At 44.2% G+C, this 12,824-nt stretch overlaps 1 long non-coding RNA gene across 1 annotated transcript; it reads left to right on the plus strand.

Annotated features, from left to right (window-relative positions):
• The first annotated feature begins 1,476 nt into the window (after positions 1-1,476).
• LOC148687386 (uncharacterized) lies at positions 1,477-6,888 on the plus strand. The gene is made up of 2 exons (XR_015947792.1): positions 1,477-2,291; positions 5,755-6,888. It is a non-coding gene; the product is annotated as an uncharacterized LOC148687386 (long non-coding RNA).
• Positions 6,889-12,824: the final 5,936 nt, after the last annotated feature.

Consider the following 12,824-nt stretch of genomic DNA (forward strand, 5'->3'; position numbering starts at 1 on the left):
ACAGCTCCATGAAATACAGAGAAACCCTTGTTGCAAATTGGCACGGCTATTGTTTCTGGCAGAGCTGCAGCCCTATTTGAATCCCATCCCATGTATTTAAGGGAGCTTGCCCCCTTTTGTATGAGGTTAGCCTAACAAATGTTTACAAGAGATAGAGTACTTTGCAGAGCAGCTAATACTTATCTGCTGTAATCAACTGCTGTTTTTTATTCATGGAAGAACTCTGGCGATGTGACTACACTGCCTAAAATCTGTGTGACTTGCCATCCTGCTGGAAAGTGTGTTGAGGCTCATATAAATGATACAGCCAGCCATCATTATAACTTCTCTGGAGAGTCATTGTCCAGCCACGTACTTCTGAACCTGTGCCCTCTTTTAGTTGTCAAATGCCACCATGCTCCAACCAACTGTGCTATCTGGGATGTCATGTGGCATAGTTAGGCAGTTGTAATGCTGGTGCAGAATTGTTGGAACAATCTATACAGTATAAGAACTGGGGGCTCTTTTCCTTCCAGAAAGAAAGTATGGCCAATCGTTAAGGATGATGGGATCCCATGTCCAACAACATGGGGTTGGGGACTATTTCCTCTGCCCTAATAGCAGAGGAAAAGGCTTATGAAAAAGTAGATAGCAGCTAAGTAGCATTTAAAGTAAGTGCGCATAAATATGGAAGGAAAGAGAAGTCAGATATTCCAAAGGTCAATAAAGAGCTTTTCAATCAGATATCCACTCCACAGCCCTGCACAATGCTTGCTGGCATCCATCTGCCTCAAGAGAAAATGGAGGAGTGTGTCTTTGTAGGTGAAGTCAAACTGTTAGAAGGTTACAGCATCTACTGTGGTTGTAGCAGGGCCGGCCCTACAGCAAGGCTGGGTGGTGCAGGGCACCAGGGCGCAGGGCCACCAGGGGGCGCCACATAGCTGCGCCCACGGCAGCCACGCTGCGCCCACCAGACAGCCGCGCTGGGAAACAGGGCGGGGGGGGGACGCTGGAGGGATCTTCGCACCACAGCGCCAGGGCGCCAGATATGCTTAAGACGGCCCTGGGTTGTAGAGACTATCTACTGCAGGCTTCCTCAAACTTGGCCCGCCAGATGTTTTGAGACTACAATTCCCATCATATCTGACCACTGGTTCTGCTAGCTAGGGATCATAGGAGTTGTAGGCCAAAAACATCTGGAGGGCTGAGTTTGAGGAAGCCTGATCTACTGCATAAGCATACTAAATTGAAAGCATTATTGTTTTAGTAGCATTTTGCTTTGATAACTCCTAAACACAGAATCTTTGCCACTGCCCCGTGTCAATCTCAACTCAATTTACTGAACACAGTGCTAAGGTTGGGGTGGCTGGTTCTATTTATTACAGCCAACAAGAAAATCAGAATTACTGTTTTGTGAGAAAGACTAAGACAGGATGTGCCTCAAACTCAGTAGAATAAAACAGGATGCCTGTCAGCTAAGTTAGGATAGGACAGGATGCTAGGACAGGATGCCTGTCAGCTAAGTTAGAATAGGGGGTGCTATGTCAGCTAAGTTAGGGTAGAGATAAGGAAGCATAGCTCCTACTTCCTAATAAGGTTAAACTTTAAAATAGCGAGCGTAGATTGGTTAATGTATAGAAATGTGTCTTACTCAGGTAGATTGTAAGCCAAGCCTCTAAAGGAGGGGCGGCAGCAGTAGGGAAGGATATAAAACTTATGTCTGTACATTGCTCTTGGCTCTTCGCACCACTCAGGTCGTGGAGCCCGCCTTTGCAAACGCGTTACAATAAAAAGGAAGTGGTAAGACTTATCTCGGTGTCTCCTTGTCTGATTGCAAGTCCACGTAAGGGACTTCTCACAATTTTGGCGCCCAACGTGGGGCCCTCGACGGTCTGCACGGCGGGAATCTCGGAAGAGGGTCAGCCGGCACTCCGTTCTTTTCGGAGAGACCCACTGTCCGGACCCCGTGGTGACAGATCCCGAGGGCTGAACGACGGAGAACCGATTTAAGTGGGTCTAAGGGAAGTAAGAGAAAGGAAACGGTCAGGGACCGTTGCAGTAAGCGACTGCCTTGCCCTGCAGGGACGCCTGCCAGTTCACCAGCCACCGAGAAGGAGGCACTGGACTGAAGGGGGTGAGTATTGTGTGATTTCCTGAGAAGGGAAAGAGAAGGGAGAAGGGTGTATTGCATTTGGAGTACATGTGTTTTTGTAGTTAAGGAAATAAGGTGTTGGCCTGTTTTCGCGGATGAGCGGAGTGACAAGGAATGGAGCCGGCTGAAGGAAAGAGACTGTCTCAACCCCGCAGGATGGGTGAGTAAGGGACCCCGCAGCAGAGGTAGGGGCAAGAGGCCTGATCAGCCTCGTGGAAGTGGTCTAGTAGGCACGCAGTAGAGGTAAGATGTGACCGAACCATCCTTCCATAGGGTAAAGGTAAAACGCGTAAGGTAAAAATAAAAATAAAATAAAAAAATAAAATGAAAATGAAAATGGGAAGGTAAAAGGGAACCAGGTTAGGTTGGGAGGCTGTTTGTGTGAGGCGCCTATATGCATGCAGTGTGAAAGAGTGGGGGACCGTAGAGGAAACCCAAAACTGAGTGTGGGTCTCTGCCTTGGCAGAGACCGGACTGGGCAGTAGTGCGTTTCCTGCGTGTGGGCGACCACCCAGGCCACGAAACCCAGGTGCGAGTGTGTGAGTGCAGTGAATAATTGAGGTGAAGGGAAAATGGGGGGAGGCTCATCAACCCCAGTGTATAAGAGTTTAATGGAACAAGCAAATTCCTTAAAATGAAGAAAAGATATATATATATGGTTATATGTTACATGTTGTCTGTTATGTGTGTTTGTTAAGTATATGTGAGTCTGTTCTTTGTGTCTCTGTCAAAAGGCCAGACAGAAACCCATAAATAATTAGAGAAAAATCCAGCCTGAGAGTCTGTATGTTAGAGATCTCTGTTTTTCTTGAAGTAAATAAGAGCTGTACTCAAGACTGAAAATGTTCAAGGGATTTGTTTAAATTTGGCCATAATATCCACAGATAGTTATAATTGCAAGCTTGCTCTAAAATTTTTAGTTTAAAGAAGCCATGTTGGACCTGATCAATCTTAAACATGGCAATGTGAGAATGAGGTGTGCAAATGTTTTGTTATTTGAAAAGGGCTCCAAAATAGAGTCTTCCTCTAAGTGGTAGAAAGGAAAGGAAAGAATTCCTGTATGTGTTAAACTGTATTCTGAGAGGGGGATTGCCGCCCTTGCAATTAAAGAGGAAATAAATTTGGAGCTTATGGGGAATGTTTAGTTGGAATTGAGTTTATGAGAGAGCTAATTTACTGTCATGTTCTATTCTACTTTGAAATGTGCTGTGAATTTAGCCTAATGTTTTCAATATGGCGTGCCTTCTAGGAAAATATTATTAAAGGTAGAGGTTCCATAGCCAGCAATTGTCTACCTGAGTTCGTTTGGGCAGAAGGGCTCCTACAGTCTCTGTGAGAGCAGCCAGGATTTACTAATAAGTAAACTTACTCCCAAGTAAGTTTCCTTTCATGGGAAAGCTGAAAGGGAGGGGGGGGGAAAGTATTGCTAGGAATTCCATTTGGTGTGAAAAGTACTCACCCCTTCTCAGTTTCTGTATGTGCTTATTTAACCCTTAAGTTACTCCTATCCTTTACGTTAGGCATACCATGCAAATGAGGATGATTCTTCTCTAGAAAATTCACCCAACTTGGGTATCTTATGTGTTATAAGCATCCCTTAGACTTTTTAGTTTAAGGAAGTAATTTCTGTCTTGAACTGTTTATCTTAAGGGTTGTTAAAGGCTTCTATATAAATATTGGTATTTTTATCTTCCCCTTCTTCTTTTTCCTAGTACACTTGTGTGTTTGCATGATAGGGCATAGCCTGGGATTCCTTTCCCAGTTTTATGTCTGTATTTAAATGTATGTGTCTCTCTGGTAGCACAAATCTTGCTGTGAACCCTGTATTTTAGAGCAGTGGTTCCCAATTAGCTAATTACTGAGGACCCCCTATTTTTCAAAAGCCAAGCCACGGACCCCCTACTTTTGAAATTTTTGATAACTCTATGGTAGTTACCTCTGCAAAGCAAGTTTTTGAACAAAATGTGGGGTAGCTCCTAATAAGCAATGGATTTTAGGGATACTAAAAAACAGACTAGGGCTGGGTGATAGCTGGTTTTCAACATCATGGTATATCAGCAGCTTAGCATCATGATATCCTGATAAACCATGATGTGTGCTCCCCCCAAATATGGACCAGGCGGTGGTAGAGGGTGGGGGGAAGTCTAACAGAGACCTCACCCCCCCCTCTTCACCCATGATACACCGCTGAGTGAAGCCGTAGTTGCAGTCTGTCCCTCATGCTGGTCCTGGGCAATGTATCAGCCAGGCCTAGTGGGGTTGAGGGAAGGAGCAGCCACAGAGGTCGGATGAAGGAGGTCAGGATATGCAGTGGTAAAGGAAGATGGGGAGGCTATAGAAAGCGGGGCGCTCCCCAACACTTGGTCAGCTCAAAAATGTGAAGTGATGGCATTGACTCGTGCCCTAGAATTAGCAAAAGGATTGGATGTAACCATATGGACAGATTCAAGATACGCGTGGGGAGTAGTTCATACTTTTGGCAGGACATGGAGGGAGAGAGGTTTTATTAAGGCGGATGGGAAACAGATTGAGCACGTAGCCTTGTTAGAACGGTTGCTAGAATCTCTGATGGGGCCTCGAAGGATAGGCATTGTGCACATATTAGCTCATACCAAAGGAAACAGGCCGGAGGAACAGGGAAATGCTTGAGCAGACCTCAGGGCCAGGGAGGCAGCAGAAGGGGTACCGAGGAAAGAAGTGATTCAGCAGTGTATTTTGCGGATACCAGTTGTGGATCCGCAGGATTTAAAGAATCTCGCCTTCACCCCGAAGGAAAAGGGATACATGGAAAAGGAAGGATGGGAAAGGAAAGGAGATGGATGGGAAACCCCAGAGAGGCAGATAGTCCTTCCAAAATCGGCTATGTTGAATATATTGGAGAAAATACATGAGGGAAGCCATTTGGGCACTGAGGGAATGATTAATCTGGTAAAACCTTTATATTGGAGCAGGGACATGTGGCCCATGGCGCACACTATTGCATGGAAATGTTTAATATGTCAGAAGGTTAATAAGGCCCGAGCCAGAAAGACAGAAAGGGGCGGGCGACCGTTAGCGGTGTGGCCATTCCAAAGAATACAAGTAGATTTTACTGAGTTACCAGAAAGAGGGGGGCAAAAGTATTTATTGGTGTTCAAAGATCACCTAACTGGATGGGTTGAAGCCTTCCCTAGCCGCAGAGCCACGGCTCAGGTGGTCAGCAAAGCTATTTTAGAGCATATCCTTCCCCGCTATGGAGTAGTGGAAGCAATGGATTCAGATAGGGGAACTCATTTCACCCAATTGGCAATGCAAGTAGTGATGAGGGCGGTAGGAATCACGTGGAACTTTCACACCCCCTGGCATCCTGAGAGTAGTGGGAAAGTGGAACGGGCAAATGGAGAAATCAAGAAACACTTGACCAAGCTGTATCTAGAGAATGGGTTGCCCTGGACAAAGAATCTCCCCCTGGCCTTATTGAGAATGAGGGTGGCACCTCGGAAGGATACTGGCTTGTCCCCGTTTGAAATGATGATGGGCCACCCCTATCTAGCTCTCCTAGGAAACCCTCAGATTGAATTTAGGGATCAGTTCACCCAGAAATACCTGCAGTCACTGTCCCAGTCTTTGTTATCCTTTCACAGGCAAGGCATACTAGCACAGAGGCCCCCACTTTTGGAGCAACAGCACAGCTTCCAACCTGGAGACCTGGTCCTGATAAAAGCGTGGCGAACGGAGAAACTCACCCCGAGCTGGGAGGGCCCATACCAAGTCCTACTTACCACTGAGTCAGCAGTACGGACCAGAGAACATGGATGGACCCATTACCACCGGGTAAAAGAGCTCCACCTGAAAGTTGGACGGCAACGACTAGTCCAGATGACCCGCTGAAAGTGACACTCACTAAATCAGGAACCAGGATCCAGCAGGACACACCGAGACTGTAAAGCAAATGTGTTTGTTCTGTACTTGTGTGTGCTTTTTCGAATGTTGTTGTTGTGCTCATTATGAGGGGTGCGTGCAATGTGTGCATTGTTCAGAGGAATGTAATGTTATTTTCATGGAAGACATAATCCTTCAACACTGTAAGATAGCATTAGGAGGAAAGGTCCAGTGTGAGCTGGCAGAGAGTCCAACAGTGCGGCAGGCATTGGAATATCTGTCCCCCGAAAGGGCCCCATTCTTTCTGAGTAAGAGGGCAAGGTTGTGGTTTGCTTTGATGCCTGTGCTGCCATAGATAAGGGCCAGGGACCTAACGGGAGAGCTGGAGTTTGGTGTGGGAATCACGGATGGGAACAGTCCTATCTGCAGGAACGGAAATATCTGTTCAAGCGCATCCAGGGCAGCAATATGGGAGGGAGTCCACACACAGCCCACCTATAAGAGACCTAGCGGATAAAATACAAAAAAAAAACAGCACATGTCCCAGTACAGACCTGGGAAGGGTGGGACATGTCCTGGTTGGAGAAGTTTTTACCCAGTGGATGGTTGCGAGGAATCCTTTTTGCATTAGCAGGACCCCTTGTGATTTTAATCCTTTTCTGCTTTTGTATGCCCTGCTTGCTACAATGCTTACAGTCAATGATGGAAAGAATGATGGATAGGACAGTTCCCCCTCGCATAATGATGCTAATGCAGGCTTATAAGTCCCTCCCAACAGGTGCGCCAGAAGGAAGTCTAGAGGAAGATGAGGAAAGTGGACTAGGCCACGAACTACTCTGTGAGTTTGAGACAAGATACAAAAAGAGGGGGGATTGTGAGAAAGACTAAGACAGGATGTGCCTCAAACTCAGTAGAATAAAACAGGATGCCTGTCAGCTAAGTTAGGATAGGACAGGATGCTAGGACAGGATGCCTGTCAGCTAAGTTAGAATAGGGGGTGCTATGTCAGCTAAGTTAGGGTAGAGATAAGGAAGCATAGCTCCTACTTCCTAATAAGGTTAAACTTTAAAATAGCGAGCGTAGATTGGTTAATGTATAGAAATGTGTCTTACTCAGGTAGATTGTAAGCCAAGCCTCTAAAGGAGGGGCGGCAGCAGTAGGGAAGGATATAAAACTTATGTCTGTACATTGCTCTTGGCTCTTCGCACCACTCAGGTCGTGGAGCCCGCCTTTGCAAACGCGTTACAATAAAAAGGAAGTGGTAAGACTTATCTCGGTGTCTCCTTGTCTGATTGCAAGTCCACGTAAGGGACTTCTCACAGTTTCAAAACTGCTGAGTTTCCTTTCCTGCTGATGTACTTCACAATTTCAGCCTTTAAACGGGTTCTTTTGATGTCTGTGATTGCTTCTGAACCATTAAGTCGAACTCTCCACTTTGTTAACCTCGAACAGCTATTTGTGCTTCTGCAGCCATTTTTAAAGGCGTGAAGCATACAAAGGAACAAAAACGAACTCAGGAATGTACCTGAAAAGAGTCAGAAGAATCTTATAACCTTTATGCACATTCTTATGCACATTCAAATTAATTCAGGCAAAGCTGTATAACAAATTGGATTGGAATTTTTGAAACCTCGCTCATAGTCAGTTTGAATGCTGCCATTATGTTTTTCCTGTTAAAAAAAAAAGTTCATCTGAGATCTGAACACAGGAAGAGCCCTGCAGGATCAAACCAAAAGCCTATCTAGCCCAGGATCCTCTTTCCCACAAGCTATACCTCTCTGCCATTGTTGTTCTCCAGTAATTGATAGGGCCACAAATCTGTCTAATTCCCTTTTAAATCCAAGTAGGTGGAAGTTATATCCTGCGGAAGCAAAATTCTGCACTTTAACTGGGTGAAGACGCACTTCCTTTTGTCTCTCTCAACTTCACTGGATGATAGCTAGTATGGGTGATATGGCAATGTGCCCTATCCGTGTTATAGAATCATAGAATTGTAGAGTTTGAAGGGACCCCCCAAGGCTCATCTAGTCCAGCCCCCTACAATGCAGGAATCTCAGCTAAAGCAACCAAGATAGATGGTCATCCAACCTCTGCTGAAAAACCTGCAAAGGAGGAGAGTTGACAACCTTCCGAGGGTTGAACAGCTCTTAGTCAGAAAGTTCTTCCTGATGTTTAGTTAGTATCTCCTTTCTTGTAACTTCAAGCCATGGGTTTGAGTCCTACCCTCCAGAGCAGGAGAAAACAAGCTTGTTCCCTCTTCCATGGGACAGTCCTTCAGATATTTGAAGATGGCTATCACATCTCTTCTCAGTCTCCTCTTTACCAGGCTTAACATACTCAGTTACCTCAACCACTCTTCATAAGGCTTGGTTTTCAGACCCTTGATCATCTTGGCCGCCCCCTCTGCACACATTCTAACTTGTCAACATCCTTCTTAAATTGTGGTGTCTTTCTCAGAGGCAAGCAGCACTGGTAAGCATATGGCTACAGTATTGCAATTTTGCTTCTCATTTTCATACGTTACTGGAGTGACTTGGGGCTGTACTACGTCTGAGCAGCCCCCACACCTCAAGAGTAACATGAGAATTAGGCCTTAATTCAGGAGCAGCCAGAATTGTGCCCTCCAGATGTTGTTAGACTCCGCCTGCTATCAGCCTTCTGAGCATGGACAGAGGTCAGGCATGATGTGTGTTGAAGTCAGACAGCTGGAGAGTAAGTATCATGTTGTGTACCTTGGCCTTAATTAAAGTGAACATACACTTTGAAGTTTTAGGGAAAAAGTTATAAAAGTTCCTATTGTAAGTTTATACATATCTTAGATACCTTTTGTATGTGTTTTATATTTTTGAGACTACTACATATTTGTACTACTGTATATCATTTCTGGTTATTTCAGTTAACTCCTTTGGGGTTAATCTAGGAATTTTAACGTGTCACATTTTAATACATTAGCTATGATCTCACATGGGATCCTACGGTATGCATGTCTGAAAGCCACAATGGGTTCAGTGGGGTTTATTTTAAGGAAGGCTTCCTCAAACTTGGCCCTCCAGATGTTTTGGGACTACAATTCCCATCATCCCTGACCACTGGTCGTGCTAGCTAGGGATCGTGGAAGTTGTAGGCCAAAAACATCTGGAGTTTGAGGAAACCTGATTTAATGCATAAGATTGCAGCCTACATAAAAAAATACCATTTCAGACCATAGCAAGAACATAAAAATAAAAGATTCCAGCCCATATCTTTCTCTTTTGTAAAGAGTTGATGAACGTAATTGACACCTAAGAAACTACTATGATTAACCTCATCCGGTTGCATTGACTTCTGTAAATGAAAAGGCCACATTACCATGAGGAGGCACAATCTAAACCTTGATTCTTCGACATATATAGACTTTACAAGAGACTGAAATGCAGCATAGGATAATGAAATATATTGTCTTAGCTCCCCCCCCCCCAGCAATTATGTTACACAAAGGACTCAAGTGTCTGCAGAGTGAGAGACAGACAGAACAGATTTTTTGTATCATTTATCCACTTCAGGCAATATTTATTGCAACAGGTAAAAGGTTTTTTTCTGGTTTCTCACTGAAATTCTCCTCAGAAAACTGTACTGTAAAATGGCTGTCTTGGATGTTATGGACTACTAAGTGATGATAGAAGCAAGAGCAATGAAATGATTTCCCAGCGGCTGAAATCCATGAAGTTCCAACTGCGTAGATTTACAAGTTGAGCAAATTCACCATACAGTGGACCCTCTAGTTACATACTGCTCAGGATATGTAACTTTCGGGTTACAAAAGCGGCAAACCCGGAAGTGTATACTTCCGGGTTTTGCCGTGTGTGCATGCGCAGAAGCGCTCTGCACACCGCGCATGTGCACAGAAGCGGAGCCTCTGCCTACCGACGTTTCGGGTTGCGGATGGACCCCCCGGAATGAATTTAATTCATATCCGGAGTGGGAATGGGAAAATTGCTTTGACTTATCAGTTCTATTGCCGTCAGCAGAAGGGCCCACCAGATTTCCCCATTTGGCCCACGAGACCATTTTGGCCATGGTACACACCCTTGCCCTCCAATTGAGGTGTGGGGCAGTAAAAGATGTGGCCTGCCAATCACCTGATAATCTGCTTGCAAGCACCACCATGCTTGTTGTCACTTGCAAAGAAAAATGACTTGGCAAGCACCCACAATCACCTGATTGTCCAGGCATGCAAAGTCTCACCCACCTGTCCAAGTTGGCCTGGCAGTGGGGGGAGGCAATGATCCACTTCCTCACTTCTGATATTATTATCATTATTATCATTATCAGTGCTTTTTTTTTCTGGGAGGATGCAGGGCGACGCATACCCCTAAACGTTTTGTGAATCTTTGTACTTTTTGTCCATTTACTGTATTTATTTTTCCCCATTTGAACTATAAAATTGTGGTTTTTCTTGAGTCAAAATGAGAATACCCCTAAACATATTTTTTTTAGAAAAAAAGCACTGATTATTATTATTATTATTAAATTTGTTAGTTGCTTTGTTTTGCCAGGGGTAACCCAAAGCGACTTAAAAACAAATAGACAAACAGAAAATAAACCCCATATTAGTAAATTAAAACCAAGAGGAAAGAGAAATGCATTAATAAGCATCCCACCCATGTCTAAAAGGCCACAGACAGTCGAAGGCCAAAGGCCTGGTTTTAGAGGAAATTTTTTGCCTGGCACCTGAAGATGTATAATGCAGATGCCAGACGACCCTCCTGGGGGGAGCATCCCACAAATGTGGAGACACTGAAGAAAAGGCCTTTTCTCATATTGCCACCCCCGGACTACTTATGGAGAAAGCACACAAAGAAGGGCATCAGATGATGATCACAGGATCTGGGTCGGTTCATATAAGGAGAGGTCAGGGCCGGATTTAGGTTTGATGAGGCCCTAAGCTACTGAAAGTAATGGGGCCCTTTATATGTCCAGCTGTCCTTTGTCAACGACAAATTGTCACTGTTTTTTTAGTCGACTATATGCCATAGCTGCCAAGTTCTCCCTTTTTTTAAGGGAAATTCCCTTATGCTGAATAGGCTTCCTCGCGAGAAAAGGGAAAACTTGGCAGCTATGCTATATGGTAATTTATGGACCTAATAGGTATCTAAAGCCACTTGACACTGTTGCTGTATCCAGGTTTTATTTTATTTGTTTTTTTATCTTATATTTTGGAAATGTACACCCAGTTGTTGTTTTTCCTTTAAATTTTTTTGGGACTATAGCTTGTTTAGCTTGTACGTAAATCCAGCACTGGGAGAGGTGGTCCTTGAGGTATTGCAATCCTGAGGCGTTTAAGGCTTTATAGTTTAAAACCAGCACTGAATTGGGCCCAGATACTGATTGGCAGCCAATTGGCAGTCGGGCCAGGATTGGTGTTATATTCTCAAACTGTCTTGCCCGTGTGAGCAACCTGGCTGCTGAATTTTGCAGCAGCTGACGTTTCTGAACTGTCTGCAGAAGCAGCACCACATATAACACATTGCAGTAATCTAACCTAAAAGTTACCGGGACATAGACAACAGAAGCTAGGGGTACAGACAGGGGTACAGCTGAGCCACCAGCCGAAGCTGAGTGGACCACCACACCACCTGAGCCTCAAGCAACAGCAATGGACCCAGAAGTACCCTCAAGCTACATACCTGCTCCTTACAGCATCTTACAGAGCAAAAAAACCCCAACTCTACAGTGCCCTGGAAAGTGCCAATTACACTGCTGAAACTATATAAGCCACTGCCACATCAATATGCTCTTACCGCCAAGGAGCTTGAAGTGTGAAACAGATCATGGGGAAATAACAGAGGGAAAGAGGGAAAGGGAAAGGCAGCGAGGGACGACTGTGACTAAGTGCCATCATAGATCCTTAAGGCTTGGTTACATTGGAAATGAAGATTAAGAGACCACATCCAGCTTGTGAAAATCCTATTTGCAATTCTGCAGCGAAATATAATAATGGATGCATACCAAACATTAGAATCAGGGTTGATACATCAACCCGGATTCATCAATAACTTGACTACATGAGCCACAGGTGCTTTCCTGTTTGTATGCTTTGCAATAGCTGCCCATTGATCTAGAAGTAGGGGATCATTCAATTAATGCATTTTATTAGCATGAGCAATGCCTTAATTCCAGTAACCCAGAGCTCTAAGTGCCAACGTATGGGAGATACAACCAACTCTGATGGGGTTCTTTCCCTTTTCAACTTTAAAGCAGCTGCAGAAGACTCTGGTTTCAATCAGAGCAGCAACATTGTGGACAAGAATATTTAATTCCTCCTCCTTTAAAGTAAAGCAAATCTTGAGCAATATGGCAACCCCGCCCCCAGTCAAAGAAAATCAACAAAAAAAGTCAAACTTTTGAAATGATGATTGTTATTGAATGGCTGCATCAAACCCACACATCTACAGCATAGAGGTCTTATTCTGCATGCAAATACATAAGGACAATTTTATGTAAGATCAAAGAAGCACAAATTCTGCAATCAGAATACAGTACAGTATACAGTACCGCTATATATGCACATTTTCAAAAAAGAGCATGCATTTAATAATTTACGTCTTTCTTGCCCCCAATGCCGCATTAGTTTGTTGTGGCAACATTTGGAATGGAATATAGTCAAGGCTTAGCTATAATAATAATAATAATAATAATAATAATAATAATAATTTATTATTTATACCCCGCCCATCTGGCTGGGCTTCCCCTGCCACTCTGGGTGGCTTCCAACAAACATTAAAATACATCAAATATCACAGATTAAAAACTTCCCTTTAGGTATTTTCTAAATGTCAGGTAGTTGTTTATC

Source organism: Zootoca vivipara, chromosome Z1, assembly GCF_965207765.1.
Source record: "Zootoca vivipara chromosome Z1, rZooViv2.hap1.1, whole genome shotgun sequence".
In the NCBI taxonomy this organism is placed as follows: domain Eukaryota; kingdom Metazoa; phylum Chordata; class Lepidosauria; order Squamata; family Lacertidae; genus Zootoca; species Zootoca vivipara.